Genomic DNA, 13,295 nt, shown 5'->3' with positions numbered 1-13,295 from the left:
GATGTTGAAAGTAGCGAGGGTAGTAGGCGGAGGGGAGGCACCTTTGCGAGAAAGTTGGCCGCCGCGGCGGTGCCGTGGCTTTGACGTCGTATAGAGACACCGTCGTCTAGAAAAGCCGGTCACATATCCCACGGAAAACCTAATTCCCGTCATCCATTCCGCGTCCTTTCCGCCGGCGTCTCGCGGGACCAAAGGAAGCCGTCGGGGCGCGCGTTGGCCGGGAGATGAAGAACGTACAAATATTTCAACAGCGATACACCGGTTCGATGTGCGCCTCTTCCGAGGCTCCGAGGTAATTCGCAGATGGAGGATCGACGACCGAACGCTTCCTTGTTCCCCGGCTCGGCAACGCCTCCACTCTCGATAACGCTGCGAAACTGCCGGACGACACTCGGAGTTTCCCGAACGATTTCCGCGGAATTGCGACCGGCGAAACGGGAAATTCGGTGGAATAACTGAAAATCCGGTCGAAGCCGATGTTTCCGCGTGCGGCTCGCGTTATAATTCGGCTGATTATACGCTGACCGACATCACTTCGGCCCGCCGGGACCGCCTCGACCTCGCGCAACTCGCTATTTTTATTTACATCGCCGCGCTGCGCCGTTCAATTATACCGTTTAAACCGATTACCGCGCTCGAAGCAGTATTAGACGGCATAAAAGGAAGAAAAAGAAAGGGAGGAATGAATTTGAGCCCTTAACCTTCTTATGAGAGACCAACTTTCAATCGGCCCCCGTTCCGGGAGCGGTATCGAATCGGCTGGGGGGAAAAAAAGTAGCCTTCGTGAAATTCAGCGGCAAACTTTGTTTACCTCCGCCGTAATACATTTCACATCCTGCGGCTTGCACGGGGTGGGGCGTTTGTTGTGCTATTGGTGTGTCATTAACGCGTTTGATCAAAGCGTAACCGTTCGACGCCCGCCATTATTGCCCACCCTTTGGCGTAGTGTTTAACGTTGTTCCGGAATTATTAGCAACTTTGACGAGGATCGTGACGTAATCTCGCCCCGATAATATTACGATTAAGTCAACGCAATGATGAGGCTAATTCGAATAATTAAAATGCGACCGGAAATGAGCGAGGCCGGACAGTAATGAAAACACTTGTTGCTCCGCCAAATTCTTCCCTCCGGCTGAGCACGGCGACCCTATTTTCAAAATTCTTCCGACTCCGATCGTGCGTGCACGGTATTTCTCTCTTTCTCTCTCTCTCTCTCTTTCTCCCTCTCCTTCTCTCTTTCTTCACAAATAACCGTCCAACGCCTCGCGAATTCCCTATTTCAAGGGCTTTGAGAGATTGCGACTCGACGGTATTCGCGTGAATAATCTGAAAATTTCCGACGCGGCAGATTCGCACGGACAACTTCCGCCCGTCCCCGGAGGACCGGATTAAAGAAGACCGATAATCCACTTTGTCGTACGTACGATCGACTTAATATTTCCGGCCCATTAAACGGAGCAATCGCCGATATGCCTCTCGTTCTCGTTCAAGTGCTCTCGCGCAGAAGGAATTCGAGCCCCGAATTATCTTTAAATGCGCATCACCGGCTGTTTCGCCGCCCGCAGGACGTAACGCCGTGAATTATCCTGAAATTACTTCGGAGCGCTGCCATTCCCTACCGACACTGCCAAACGCACACGTGTTGACGCACGTTCATCGTCAATTGACAGCCGGAAGTTAATTTTCAGGCCGGACGGTTAGACGCGCCAATTTTTGCCGCGATAATCGCGCTGAAATTTACGCGTCTCGATTTTGCGAACGTTCCGCTACGATTCGTCCCGGGCGAATTTTTTCCATGTTCGACGGGATTGGTCGAGCGACTCTCTCTCTCTCTCTCTCTCTCTCTCTCTCTCGCGAGAGAGGTAATCGAGTGTCCATCGTATCGCTAATTAATATATTCGCGGTATCGCATTACATCGGTAACGTTAAAAACACGCCGGGGATATTCGGTGCCGTGCAAATAAACGCCGGTGCGACGCCGCAATGCATTTTACGGGGGCCGATCAAGTGGCACTAATTGAAAATAAATACCTTTACATATGTAATGGCCTCTGCAAGATACATACGTTACGGTCATGTATCATAGACATGTCATTTCCAGTGTACGCGTGTGTGGATAGCAGCCCGCATTACGTAATTCAAACCTCACAAACAGGTCACGTGAGTTACAGTTCCGTGAGTATCGGACCGGCCGTAACCAAACAGCCCTGTGCTAATTACAAGGCAAATGCGTGCATAATTAAACTCGCGACATAAGCGCCGAGCGCGTTCGTTAACGTATTTATAGGCGTTAAGACGCGCCCCGACGTGGACATTCGAGCCGTGCGATCACGTTGCCCGATGTCCGTTGGATAATGAAACACCCCTCACCCCCCGCGTTCTTACATTTTGTCGAGACATCGGCGGCTCTTAGCGGTTAACAGAGCGCGCAGATTTCGCCGAGAATTCCCGCGCGCGTTGCCAACGGAATCTCGCGTTTCGAAGCGCGCTTCGGCGAAATATTTTCAAATCGGTTTATCGTTTCAGCGGGAAATCTCGTGCGAGAGAGACTGAAAAATTGGACGTCTTTTAAGGTAAAAGCACTGGCTTACGATGGCCTCGGATACGAAAACCCGGAGATTCTTATTGTTTCTTAAATGCGAGCATCTAAAACCTTCAACACCGAATATATGTATATATATTCAACAGATGTACGCATATTCTATATTAAATGTATAAACATCCGCATTTAACGAGCGAAACGACAAGAATGTCCTTGCGTGTTCGGGCGATGGTATTTTTGCGGCTTTTTCACTTAGTATCGCGCGCGTTCCCATCGAGATAAGTTCGTCGAAGGTAGGGAAAGAATCGCAAATCGATCAAAGTTCGACGAGATAAGCGCGATGGTTTCTGATCCTATCTAATGCTCGGTATTATCCCGGGCGATGTGCGTCCACGGCCAGCCGCGACAGCGTCCGCACGGTGAAAGCAGCCGACTGTAATCAGGCGGTTTGTAACGAGATGAACGCGCAGGCGAGCGAAACGCTCATAATCACCCGGATCGAAAGCGGAGACAAGCGTACCGTTAACTCGCCCAGCCGTCGATTCAGATCGGAGCGTGTCGGTCGCGACAAGCTGAACGGTCGCGCATAATACTACGCTCGAAGTGATCGTCCGCGCAATTCTGGGGGAAGACAGGAAACGGTCGGGGCAATAATCTCCGTCGGCATGAAACCGGCGGATTTTAAACCGCTCGTAGCTTAGAACGCAGCGGGTAGGCCGATTACGATCGCGAATTATGGGCGCAATGCGTGCGGTGTACTACCAACACCGCGAGTCAGTAACACAGCCGAACGCGTGTTCGACAAACTCGATTAATTTTACGACGTGGCGACGTTAATTCGCCGCTAATAAATCCCGCGGGCAATGAGATACATTCGATACTTGAGCGCGTTTATTCCGTCGGGAACGACGTATGCCCACCCGCGCGAATATCTGACAGAATATCTCTTGCCGATTGATGAAAATGAAAGAAAGAGAAGAGGCGTCATAAATTAGCGTTGAAATGTTTCACCCGAGGAGACCTGCGGGGTGTTTTAATATCGAGTAATTTCGGGCCATTGACGGCAAAGATTTTCGGGGCTGCTTTATCGACAAATGCGAATCTACACGAAAAGATTTCCTTGGATTTAGCGCACGTGCTTGTTCGACTTGGATTCGGTTTATTGGAATAATATAATTCAATATCAAATGTCATTTTGTTTGAGTGAAAATATCTCACTGAGGTGAACCATGTTGCTTCGTTGAGAAAACGGTATTTTATTTAGAGGGAATAATATTTCGTTTTCAATAAGCAGATTTGTTTTATTATGTATTAAATATTGTTTCATCACTTCGAGCAGAGAAATTCTTTTCCTAACATATAAAAAAATATAAAGTAAATTATAAGATACATAATATTTATATATTTTATATATAATACATATAAAATATTTTCCTTACTAATAATAAACAAGATCATTTAGTTTTTCCAGACAATAAATATTTTTGTGTCAAATAATATATTTTTTTGTACTTCAATCCGAACATCACGATGATTGTCACAAGCAATAAATTATTTGAAAATAAGTTAGTTAAACTATGTTTAACTATATTTAATTAACTTATGTTCAAGTAATTTATTGCTTGTGACAATCAATTGTGATGTTCAGATTGAAGTACAAAAAAAATATTTTTTGTCTGGAAAAACTAAATAATCTTGTTTATCGAATCAAAAACATTCGTTTGCTCTATTTCGAAAGACAAATTTACTTCAATTAAAGAAATGTTATTAGAAATGTTATTAAATCCAAAGAATTATTTTTCACTGTACATGAATTCTCCGCACGGAGAAAATATTGTAATACAACTGATCACATAATTTTGTAACGCTGAACCATATCGGAATTATGACTGATATTATGATATCTATTATTATCTTCAATGATGTATATATATCACGTGTACACATCATTAAAGATTACAGCACAGCATAATTTCGATCATAACTCCGATCATGGTCCGACATTACACAATTTTGTGGTAATTTTTATAATATTTTCTCCGTGCACTTTTCAATTCTCGAGTGGTCGATACGTCGGCAAGCTTTCCTGCGATTTATCGAGCGCCTGAAAACGAAGGACAAAGCATCCTCGGACTACCTCGTCGCAACTATGTCCTAAGATGACCGGTTTAAGCGAATATCGGCCGGTTCGAGACAGCCGCACTAGACAATTCCACCGGCACCGGAAATAGAAACATGCTTGTCGAGAATACAAATACGGGCCGCCAAGCACACTTTATTGCCGCCCAACGACCGATGTTTTCCTCTGCGCTCTCCCGGCGAGCAACCACCTATCCCTCCTGCCCTCCTCGCGCTCTCTCGCCGTAAAACATGTCAATGATACATAACCCTCTCGGCCGCGCAGCGCGCAGTAATACGATTTTACGACTTGCGGCTCGCGAAAGATCCGAAAGGGGGTGAAAAGGGCGGAACGTTCGGGGAGAACAATGGGGCGGAGAGCCGCGCGGAATAGAGGTGGACGGAAGGAGACGAAGGAGCAGAGATCGCGGGACGATTGCTCGCGAGTTATATCGGCGATATCGCGACGACAACCGATCGCGAGACAGCGCGCTCGGAAGCTCGGAGGACTCGCGAAAGATCGCGACTCGAAAATTCTCCGGTCGGTTATCGTCGAGACGCCAAATTGTTCTCGTCCGATTTTCATCTGTACCCTCTCTTAATTCCTAAAATCCCAGATTCGTATACGAATGAAAAAACTTGAGTAGGGATGCGTAGACGAGCATAAAGTATCGATATTTTGTGTCGATACATATTAAAATACATTGTACTAAAAAATACACCGATATATTGACTAGACATGTACCGATATTAGACATTATATTATCGTTACTGTTTGACACGTTTTTTGGAACGATATTCTATAATTAGATCTTATATTTAGGATCGTCTTAAGTTCATCTTCAAATACTTCGTAGCTAATGAAACGATCTGTACAGTGTCTGAAGATAAATTTCAGACGATCTTGAATATAAGATCTGACCGTAAATACCGCCTTTAGATATCACTTTATTTATTGAATAAAATTCGAAACTCTATATTATTAAAGGTAAGAGCCCTGTCGACATTTTTCAACGAGCCTCTCGAGAAACTACGTGTGAACTACGTCCATTTTGCGCGGTAACGTTATGCCGCTTAGCCCGTGCCATTTCAAAAAGTTTTTAATCGATAAAAAGGTCATATTAAAGTCTGTGAAAACGTGAGGACAGTATTTGAGGTCGGCTTGAAATAAGGACATATTTATAAGTACCATTCGATAACCGGAATACAGCCGAATTGTACTCGGCCTATGTTAGTAACAGATCGATTTACGTCTTCAAGCGATACGCTGCGATATTGAAATTCAAAGTATCGATGCGAAACATCGAACACCAAATGGCCGTGCGTCGATACTTCAAAGTATCGATGCCGACTGAAAGATCCCTAACCGTCTCCCGGGTACGCGAAAATCCTTCAAATTTATCCGTGCGACTCCGGCGAGAGTTATCTCGCGTACAGGGCGCATCGGGCGAGGTGCATCTCTCTTGGCCTTTTCGTAGCCGTGAGAGCTGAGCGAGGCTTAGCCTACTTATTCTATCCTCCTTAGCCCGAGACAAACAACGCAAGGAAGGGAGCTCGAAAGGGAGGCCGACAGGGTACGGGAACGGAAAGAGACGAACGGGCGAAGATCGTAAGACGATTATCCGTGAGGAATATCGGTAACCGCGACGGCGGCGACTGATCCCACCGGTGGTTGAAAGAAACGAGTCTGGTGCGACGCAAGCCGCCGCCCTGGGAGCACGCTAACGTATCGCCGCGGCACCGAGCGATTTAAAGAGAGAAACGAGCGGGCGAGCGCCAGGTTAAAAATGTTTCCACAGCGGTGAAAAGCAGTTCGTTTTCAGGAGCGCTTGGCTCGGGTTAGCAGCTGTCCTCTCTCTCTCTCTCTCTCTCTTTCTCTCTCTCTTTTTCCCTTCACGCGCGAGCACGACGACTCTGTATATGCGCGCGTGCGACGTGGATGTGAGATGCCGGGAGACGTTCGAAATCGCGGATATGTCGGGGCTTTCGCGCATACGGGGTGTCCCGCTAACACACGACTTTACGTTGATCTCTCGGAGCGAAGACGCGATGCGATCGGCACTCGAGGACTGCGCTGACCCTTCGCCGACGTTCGCGATCGTTCACCGAACTAGGGATAAACGTTTCTCGGAGGACGATGCAGTCCCTAACAAACGCGATTTATTGGCAAGGTGGATTTTCCGAGCGTGTCAAGCAAGATGAGGGTCGGATCCGACCCCGGTACCGGAGAAACTCTGACACAAGCGAGAATCGGAGGAATATGTCGCTCATACTTGAACGACGCTAAGACGACTAGAGAACGAGCGGAAAATAGAAAATAGAATAGCGTGACCTCAAGAGAAACGCGTGTACGCTTATACGATGCACGTGTCATGAGGTTGCATCCGACCCCGACTCTGCCATTAAAAGGTTAATTAGCGGCGTCCCTCATCGGAATCCGAAGAGACGAACGCAATCTCCGGTTTGACGCTTCGCGTCGAATTCTCGCCCCGAGAAGAAGCGACTTGTTCTCGCACGACTGACCCGGCGCTCGGTGTAAAGTTTCCGTCACTCCGAGATCAGGAAGTTTCGATTATATATTTGTTACGTAACACACACACATACACACACACACGCGCGCGCGCGGTTGTACACAGAAGTGCTCGCGAGTGACAGAAACAACGGGGGCGAGAAAATATGACTTGCGGTCACCGTCCCACGGGATTAGTGCCATAAGTTACAGACCGAGTTGCACCGTACGACACGTGTACATGTGTGCGTGGGAAGAAGTTGCAAGAAAATGCCAAGTTATTAAATAAGAGCGCGCGGAAAAACAGCGCAGCACGCTTCTCGCGCGGGTTCGCGGCAGGGCGAATGGCGTGCCGCCGGCGATAATAACATTTCGGCGCGTTTTTCCCTGCGCGAACATCAACGCGGAAACGCAACCCATTAGGGCGATCCGTAAAGATGGATTATCCGGTAACAGCGAGACACCCTGTATGGAGGCGCAGGAGGACGCGTCTCCGTGCGTAGCGTAAAATCGCCCGGCGTTGGCATTTTTATGCTGCCGGTGATTTCTCGGTGACGAAGACCGCGATTTACGGGGTCTCTCCTCTTCCGCTGAAAATTGCGTCGGCCCATTGTTGCATAATCGCCCGTCCCCTCTTGTTTAAATTAACGCTTTTCATTCTAAAACATTGTACGTTTATCGCGCGCCACGATTAAACTCGTCCGAATGTCGCGGCCCCCCTTTTCCCCGGCCGGATCGTTCCGACAAGAAGAGGCGAAAAATATTACACCCTCGTTTAATTTCATTTTATTCGCCGATCGTAATTCCATAAAGGCAGGCAAGCCCGCTTTTCAACCGAGCATCGGCCTTTACGGTTTCCGCGTATTGTAACGCGGCCCACCGCTGTTATTAATTTTATTACCTCCCGCGGGTCAAATTTCCCGATTGCGCCAACAGGCCGACCCCGAGACCCATCAAAATCGTTACGATATTCACTCTCTTAACGGGATTCTACTTCCGCCGCAGCTACCCCCGTCGCTCACGCAACAATGTTTCCGCGAGTCTTCCGCGATCGCCTCCTCTTAACTTCCCATCCGCCAGCCGTTCCTCCCGATACATCCCGTGTCGCGGAAATGAACGGCGCGAGGACGACGCGGGCTAAAAAATCTTTACCGGCCGTGTCGGCCCTATTGTAAAAACGATACAAAGGGCGAGCAGGACGCGAAGCGAGAGAGGACGCAGGCGAGTCGTCGGAGACAAGACAACGACGGAGGGCGGACGGTCGAGTGTCGTGTGTCTGTTCAAACGCACTTGACCCTCCCCTTTCTACTCGNCCTCGTTCCGGCTTTTTTCCCCCTCCCCCCCCCCCCTTTTTCTCTTCCTTCTCTTCTTCGCTTTCCACCACGTTCCGGCTTGCGAGAGCGAGCTCTTCGACTTCATTGCGCGTTACGTGGCGCATCAGCGACGCAAGACGGAAGTCAACCGAGTGAGAAGAACGGATATGATTCCACGGTGTCTTTGACTCAGCGGAAAGGACGTCGCTGTTTGTATATCGCTTTCACGAGAAAGCACGAAGACGAGCGCCGTGCTCGCTGCGTTTCCTCGCGATGCAAAGCCCCGGTAATCAGAACCTCCGTCTGCCGCGACCGCCTCTCCGATCCGCTCGCGCTCCGATGAGAGAACGTTTTGTGAGCCCCCATTTCGCTAACCCTGAGGCCTGTTACACAGCGCGTACCTCGGAGTCGAATTTAGCTGCAAGTAGAAAAAGGAGGTAGATTCTAGTGAAATAATTTCTCCAACACTCCTCGGCGAATTTTCACTCGGATCAAGTATTATTTAAACGTAGCACTTTTTCCACATTTAAGGAATATCCACTTGAATCGAGTAAAATTTCGCTTAATCTTGAAATGATTCGCTAAGGTGTATTGGGATTGAAGAGAACGAGGCAATGGCGGTCACCTAAGCGGAAAATCTCATGAAACTGGTAAGAAATGTATGATTCAGCATCCGTTTTACGAAATGGGAAACCTAAAGATGTTTTTTTTTAAATATAGAGACTCTTGTAGAAAAAATCCTTAAAAATGTGTGCTGGAGAGGCGAGTGAAAAAGCGGAAAATGAAGTTTGACCGGGATTACCCTTTCTTCGGAGTAATGCCGGTCAACGATGTACGTTTAAGTACCACATAAAGCTAGAAAAAACAGGCATTTCACTGAAAATTAAACACATTTATTTAGGGAGAGATATGACGGAAATTTAACATTCATCACGAGTTGAATAATTATTCAATTGCATCCATTACAATGATAGCCCTTGGGGGTATTCCAAATTGGGATTCCCAACCAGTGCAACTCTTGTGCGCCCATAATCCGTAAAATATGTAACGAAACTACATTTCATCATCTCTCCCAGATTCTCCACAAAAAGTTTAGCGGCGATCTTCACATCGCAGAAAACAAACTTTTCGAGTATAAAGATGACCGGTATTACCTCGTTCTCTTCTAATTATGTACTTGAATCTAGTACTTTCTTCTGTGCAGTTGTATACTCGGGTCGGTATTCACAGTTGGATCTCATATTGATTGAACCCTGACGGTAACGTGTTAGGCTTCTGAGCGCCTACACGCGTTTTCTTTCGCCGGGCAGCAATCAGTTTACAAGGCAACAAGTGAAACTTCATAATAAACCTGGCAGATAAACTTATTAATGAATAAGTAATTCATAAAAGACGAAAAACCCACGATTTTTATAATTTTCTTCCTGACGCAGGCCCGAGAGACCTATGATGTTATTTCAACAACAAGATCAAGGATATTACTCTCAGGTTTAACGTCGTTTTCAATTCGTCTTCAAATTCTGCGCGGCTTGTTTTCTCAGGTACGAAGCTTCATAACCAATAAAACAAGCCGTACAGTGTTCGAAGATGAAGACGATGTTAAATATAAGATCCAACTATGAATACCGGATCAAGTATAATCGACACTAACGACTCCGACGCAGTGTAGAACAGGGCTAAGAACGCGCATTGGGCTCTACGCGACCTCGAGACGCGCCTTTATCTTCCGGTTTTGCATCCATTTGCACGAGCGGATGGAACGGAAATCTATTTAGGAATGTCTCTAGGACGAAGGGCACAACGAGACGCGCAAAGAAATTACCGGGCGTAACAACGAGCGCTCGATAATTTGACTGCAACGGTGACGTGAAGAGCTCGAAATATATATCGAGCTTTAATCCGAGCGTTATTAAAGGACAAGGTACACATCGTCTCGACTTATTCGCAATCGTCAACAGTCGGGGAAGCTATTTCATCTGGCGGGTACTTCCGTTATTGACAATTCTCGAGTGTTTCTTACGGAGACATTCAATAATCTCGTCAATAACAAGATACCGCAGACAAATATTGACCGTTCGAGGACTTCTTCAACATTCTCTTCTGTCCTCCTACTTCCTTCCCCTTCTGCTTTTTCCTGCCCCTCCTCCTCCTCGCCGACTGGCTCATCCTTCTTACTTCTTGCACAAGTTTATCATTTGCTAGAGCCAGCGGTATCTCACTGGCGTGGAAGTAAGACGAAGAAGTTTATGGCGTTGCTCATTCCGTTTCGAGCGGCATCTCGCATCGCTCGCGCATCGATCGTTCGACGAGAGCTGCGCGCAGCATTGACCATTTTGTTTGACCGCAAATTCGATTCTTCGGAACACAATTTTCAGCCGCCGGTAATCGCATTACATCCGGCTTGCCGGATGCGCGCGGCCCCGGCCTCGCCCTGCGGCCTGCATTTCTAATTGAATTTTGTTTTTCCCTCGCTTCGGCGTCTTCGTTCGGTATCGATCCGCCGTGGCGGCCGCGTATCGACACAACTGTGAAGGGGGGAGCTTCTATTTTTTACCAGAAAAATATCAAGGAGAGCGCGTGCAGGTCGTCCGGCTTGCCGCCCGAGCGGATAATTTACGCGAAAAACATCGTTACGCCGCCGTCTCGCGTTACGCACCGCCGCTCGAAATTCACCCACCCGGCCGGGATTTCTCCTTCGACCTTTCGACACGCGCTTACGCAGAAACTCCGGACTTGAATTTCCCATGGATTCGTCGAGGCGTATCAATTTTTTCTTTTTTTCTTCGAGATACAAAAGATCCGCTCCTCTCAAGATAGCGTTCGAGTCGTAAGGATCGATCCGGCACGCCGAGGAGAATGAGGCACGTATCTCATTGTCAGCTCATCACGGCGCTATACATGTCGAGGGCTTTGTCGGATCGCGTATATATCGGCGGATATATTGTTCGAGCGGGAAAGAAAAGGACCGTGGAGGCCGAGGATCGATACGTTTCGCCGCGCATTGTCGATTTGTTATATTTTAATTATTCCCACGACGCGCACAATCGCGACGGATCCCGGAAAGGCGGTAATTCATAGCGGGACACGCGTGTGCCAGTAGCGAGGCTTTATTGAAACCTAGGATGCACTATTTCCCGCGCGTGTCCCATTCATCGCCGTTGAAAAAACACTCCATCCGCGTTCCGACTTTAAGCCGACGGAAGGACGTGCTTTAATTGGACTCGTTGAAAGCAACACGGAACAATACCTCATTGCTATCTATTACCCTTTGTTGCACTATTGTTCATCGCTCATCGTCAAGTTCGTGGCTTGAAATATGCGCGTGCCCACACACACACACACACACACGCACGCGCGCGCATAAAGGGCTTCCCAATTTGCGGAAATTACGCGCGTGGAATCGCGCATCGCGAGGTTTTGCGTCGATAAATATTCGATAATTTTCCAATACTTTCACGCGCTCGTGAGATTGGTATGATTAATAATATATTATTTAAAAGACTGCAAATAACATTTGCGAGGCTGCAAAAAGCGCTCAAGTCCCGCTTAGGTCGGTTATAGAATATTTTATGCGTTGTTATAAAATCTTCGGGGTTAATCGGCGAACGACGGAGCAATCATTCCCGCGCTCGGAGAGAAGTCGATACGCGGTTTTCGTTGGATATTCGATATATTGTAATTTCGATCGTTCCGCCGCTCCCTTACGGGATTCAATCAGCTTTCATGATGCGGAGTCACGAAGAGGTCGCGATCGTAATTTCGGCCGAGACAAGATCGTGAGAATCCCTTAGGTTGGATCTAATCCGAGAGGGAGGAAGATTAATGGAGGTGACGTTACTTGTAGTTCGCGTTTGCCCGTTTGTTCCTCCGAAAACTAAATGTCGACCTCAAGACTGAGACAAGAATAAGGCGGATGGAGGATCTTGCGAACATCGAGAGGCTGATTTCGCCGTATTGGTCATATTTATACCGACGGCTGCGTACGCAAGACTTAGACGCGCGTCGCTTCGATTAATCATTTTCCCTCGTTTTCTCCAAACCTCACATAACGAAGAATTAAAGAATCAAGTGTATTCATGCAATATTAATCATTCGACCTAGTCGACTATACGATGTAGATCAAAGATTAAGATGGTTGTAGAGTGACGGTTTTGAGCGGCGATATCAAGGAGACCTCATAAATGTATTATTTCCTGAAAAAAACACACTTCCATAACTTGATTTAACTATTCAAGTAAGAAATGTTGATTTTAAGTGAAATTACGATAAATATGTATACGCAAAATATTACAGGCACGCGGAGATATGATTTACTTATTTTACTTATTAATACTTTATTTATTTACAGTTGAGCTAATAGAGGTGCACATATATAGAAAGTGATGTAAATATTTAAATGTATACAACATGCATTGCGGGTATTACTATAAATTATAAATTTCCTAGGGTTATGTTTTCAAAACAAAATGGTCGATAATTCTGAAACTTTTATACATTGCCTCTGCGTATATTAATTCTTAATGTCCCAGTGGTTTTTTCATAAAAATTCTAAACGTGGTTTAAAAAAGAAATTAAAAATAGAAGTTAAAAGAGGACATTAACTAAAACTAGGTAATCTTTAGTCGCGAATATCTCAGTTTCCAAATGTTCGATCGTTTTCTAATTCCGCCGATAATTAAATCATATCTAAATCTATATATGGCGCGAAATTCAACGACAATTCTTGAAAAACTCATTTTATGCCACAACTGTCCCAATTGACGATACGATTTCACACCGATATTTTATAAATCCCTAATCGCCGACGAAATTC

At 46.7% G+C, this 13,295-nt stretch overlaps 1 protein-coding gene across 1 annotated transcript in view; it reads left to right on the top strand.

Annotated features, from left to right (window-relative positions):
• The first annotated feature begins 236 nt into the window (after nucleotides 1–236).
• The window catches only part of LOC106741521 (Down syndrome cell adhesion molecule-like protein Dscam2), a 105,509-nt gene continuing 92,450 nt past the window's right edge, over nucleotides 237–13,295 (top strand). Inside the window, 1 exon segment of the mRNA XM_014613639.1 lies at nucleotides 237–292. The gene's annotated coding sequence lies outside the window, so the exon portion shown is untranslated.

The sequence above is a fragment of the Dinoponera quadriceps genome, unplaced genomic scaffold (genome assembly GCF_001313825.1).
Source record: "Dinoponera quadriceps isolate SergipeBrazil2010 unplaced genomic scaffold, ASM131382v1 scaffold405, whole genome shotgun sequence".
Classification (NCBI taxonomy): Eukaryota; Metazoa; Arthropoda; class Insecta; order Hymenoptera; family Formicidae; genus Dinoponera; species Dinoponera quadriceps.
Note: the sequence above shows the minus strand (reverse complement) of the source record. Positions and strands in the feature narration are given on the sequence as shown.